Below are 4,290 nucleotides of genomic sequence, written 5' to 3'. Positions count from 1 at the left end.
CTGGAATTTCCAGAGGAAACTGTGGGGGATGAGACGTGGTGGAGGCCGCTGCTGTGCTCAGTCCAGACATGGAGGCACTGACTAGAGTTGGTGCCGACGGGAACCCACCCACCCACTAATAACTAGAGTGGTTATTAGTCCACTCTAGTTACCAGCCTGCTGTGTATGCATGGTGGAGGGTGGCGTTTAGCCAAGTTCTTGTAGGAACTGGTGCCCTGAAGCGTGGGACCCAACAACAGAAGAGGGACCACCAATGATACTGGGTGGTGCACAGTCATTATGCATTAAACACCAGTGGGTTGCACAGTGAAAAGTTATCCTCTTTATAATTCTCTTACATCATCAGGAAAAAAATCCACTGTCACAGCCAATATATCTATTTGTCTCAAAATATGCTCCTTTCCCTTTTTGACCAAGGAGAGAGTAGGCAATAGTATCTAGCTAGAGCTTAGTAAACAGCGTTACATTTTCATTCTATTTATTTTTACAGCTCATTTTCTGTAGCAAATGTAATGTTTTTCCATTTCTGGTAGTGATGTAAAATTTCCTTTTTTTTTTTTTTTAGATTTATTTATTTAGGCCACGCCACTTGGCATGTGGGATCTTACTTCCCTGACCAGGGATCAAACCTGTGCCCCCTGCATTGGGAGTGTGGAGTCTCAACCACTGGACTGCCAGGGAAGTCCCCCAATTTCCTTTTTAATAACATTTACTTGTCAATTTTTATTTAAGTAAAGAAAGGGAACCAGTTAAAAATTAGATAAATAAAAGAACGAGTAAATGGAAAATATGAAAAAAGTTGTTGAAGTCATTCAGGAATGACTGAAGTGGGCAACTTGGTGCCTGCCATTCATGATAAAGCCAGGCTGCTCTGAGAGGAAGCACCTAAATGGCCCAGCTGATGATTTAGCTGTGGAAGCCCAGAATCTTTAGGGGAAAGTTCTGGAATGAGCCTTGGTTAGAGAGCAGTGATTTTAGGATAATATCAAGGAGTTCTTATTTTATTTTTTTGGCCGCACTGCACAGCACGTGGGAATCTTAGTTCACCCCACCAGGTGTCAAACCCATGCCCCCTGCAGTGGAAGCACGGAGTCTTAACCACTGGACCTCCAGGGAGGTCCCAAGGAGTTCTTTTATATCTGAGTCTCACTGCACATGTTCTTTTTCAGTCTGGGAGACTGTAAAATATGGGAACAGAGCAGACTACCAACAATTGACAGGAAGTCTGGCTGATCTAGTTGAGTGCAAAGAAGTGGCTGGTAGCCGAGGAGGCATTTGTTTACCAGTGGGAGACCCCAAAGTCCCCACTTAACTGGTCCTTTTCCCCATGGTACCACTTGGGACATTTAAAGCTCTTTCTTCTGCTATAATTCTACATTTACATCTAGCATGCTTATACTTCTATCTCTTAATTAATCAACTTTGTCACATAGGTCAAGATCATTGTGTTATTTGAATCTCCTATAGCTCCACTGCTTTTTCTCTCTGTCTTGTCAGTTACTGAGAGAGGTGCATAAATATCACATACGATGACTGTGGACTGTCTACTTCTCATTTTAGTTCTGACCACTTTTGCTTTGTGTCTACTTGTTTGATGTTAGTATAATACTATCCTGATATTTTCAGTGTTTCAGTGTCTTTACACTTGAACTGTCTGTTGTAAGCAGTGTATTGTCAGTTTTGTTTTGTTTTTTTTTGTTTGTTTTGTTTTGTTTTGTTTTACAAAATCCAGTCCCATAAGTCTTTTCTTAAAATTAGAATTTTAGTCCATCTTTGTTTAATGTAATTATTTATATAATTATTTAAATAATGTATACGATTTGTATAATTTATATGTAGTTTTACAGTTTTACTTGTGTCTGATCCATAAACTTTTTTTGCTTATATCCATGTACAAGAGCTATAAGCGTAAAGCATTTATATGTAGATTTATGTTTACATATACTTAAATAACATTATAATACATGAAATAAAATTTGGAAAAAATACAGAAGCAATACAAAACAAAGAAGAAGAATGGTGTGACATGATTTTTTCAATGAAAGAATAAATTGAGCTGAAAAGGTGTCCGTTGTTTCTACCCTCCACTTAAATCTTCATAGTCTTTGACTTTCTTCATCAGATTCCTAACCATTTGGAGTCTTTTCAATGTGTCTCAGTTTCTTTTCTCTGGTAGGGTCGTTTTCTCTATCTTTATGAAAACATCCAGCAAGGTCTAGGAGGAAAAACAGAAAATCAGGAGACCAGAAATGTCATATTTTTTTAAATGAAAACTTTTAATTGAAATATTATACAGATACTGAGGAATGCACAAGAATTATAAATGTACAGCTTAGATCATTTTCGTTTTTAGACAGTTTTTTTTTAACTTCCTTTTTTCTTTTCCAAACCAAGGATTTCACTACTTAAAAAAAAAAATAAAGTTTCAGGGCTTCCCTGGTGGTGCAGTGGTTGAGAATCCGCCTGCCAATGCAGGGGACATGGGTTCGAGCCCTGGTCTGGGAAGATCCCACATGCCTCGGAGCAACTAGGCCCGTGAGCCACAACTACTGAGTCTGCGCGTCTGGAGCTTGTGCTCCGCAACAAGAGAGGCCACGACAGTGAGAGGCCCTCACACCGCGATGAAGAGCGGTCCGCGCTCGCCGCAACTAGAGAAAGCCCTCGCACAGAAACGAAGGCACAACACAGCCAAAAATAATAAATTAATTAATAAATTAATTAAAAAAAATAAGTTTCAGGCGTCTATCTAGAACCTCTGCCCATTCTTCGATAGGGTTGTTTTGCTGTTGTTGTTGAGTTGCATGAGTTCTTTATATAGTATTGATATTACCTCCTTATCAGACATAAGATTTACAGATATCTTCTCCTATTCAGTAAGTTGCCTTTTCCTTTTGATGAGGTTTCCTTTGCTGTCCAGAATTTTTAGTTTGATTCTGGTCTTTTCTTTCTCTCTTCTCCTTCTGGGACCCATACAACAAGAACATTATTCTGCTTGATGTTGGCCCAACAGTCCTTAAGGTTTTTTTTTCTTTCGGCTGCACCTTGTGGCTTGTGAGATCTCAGTTCCTCAACCAGGGATCGAACCCGAGCCCTTGGCATTGAAGGCACAGAGTCCTAACAACTGCACCGCCAGGGAATTTCCAAAGGTATATTCACTTTATACAATTCCTTTTTCGTTTTGCTGCTCTGAATGAGTTCCATTGCTTTGTCTTCCAGCTCACTGATTCATTCTACCTCACCCAGCCTGCTGTTAAACCCCTCTAGTGTATTTTCCAGTTCAGTTATAACTTCCATTTAGTACTTTCTTACACATCTTATCTCTTTGTTGAAGTTCTCACTGTGTTCATCCGTTATTCTCCCAAATGTGGTGAACATTTGGATGGCAAGTGCACCACATACCAGCCAGGTAGCAGTTAACCAGGAGGAACCATCATGAACCAAGCCCCTGGGTGGTCCAAGAGGTCTTTGTACCCGGGCCCCCATTGGGCTGGTGGAGGTGACGGCTCCTCCAGCAAGATGCCTGGTAGGCGGAGGGGCATTCCTGATACCTTTTCAAGGAGTTGTGAGAGCCCAGCTGGACAAGGCTTGTCCATTCCAGTATGTCTCCTGCCTGCCCACTCTTGTATCTCTATTTTACTGTGGATGGTCTTGAGTCACTCCCACCCAGGAATTTGAGGCCTCTGCTCAGCCCCACAACATGACTGGGATTTCTGGTCTCAAGATTAGTTCACGGCCATGGATCATAGACTTAGTATCCACCAATGCCCAATAATAGGCCAACAGTTGTCCCTCCAAGGGTGTGTACATTCCAGTTGACTCCAGGAGCTTATGTGTCCAAAAGCCCAACAGGAACCTATGACCTGCGGCACTGTCCTTCTGCCATAGGCTCCAATTTGCAAACAGGGAGATTGCTGAGACTCGTAATCAAATGGCAGATGTGGTTCTGTGTGGCCCAGGGGAAGGACAGCCTGGGTAGCCCATTGGAGGGTTTCCAGGGCACCCTGTTTGTCGGAAGTCTCACTCACACGTAGTGACCTTTCTGTTAAACTGATAGGTGGGTGCTGTCAAGATCCCACAGGGGGAATGTGAGCGAGTGAGTAGCTGAATAGTCCCACCGGTCACTGGGCCTTCTTTCTATTTGTTGGGGGCAGAGAGGACCAAAAGCTTGGCAACTGTCTCCTCTGAAATGAGAAGCCACGCCCCTTCCCAGATTATGTTCAGGGATTTCAGTTTGGTATTAGGACTCTGTGATGTGTCTGTGTTCATAGCCTAGTTGTGTTGCTGCATGTG

Source organism: Grampus griseus (genome assembly GCF_964374135.1).
Source record: "Grampus griseus genome assembly, chromosome: 7".
Taxonomy (NCBI): Eukaryota; Metazoa; Chordata; class Mammalia; order Artiodactyla; family Delphinidae; genus Grampus; species Grampus griseus.
The sequence above is the reverse complement of the archived record's forward strand: the minus strand, read 5'-3'. Positions refer to the sequence as shown.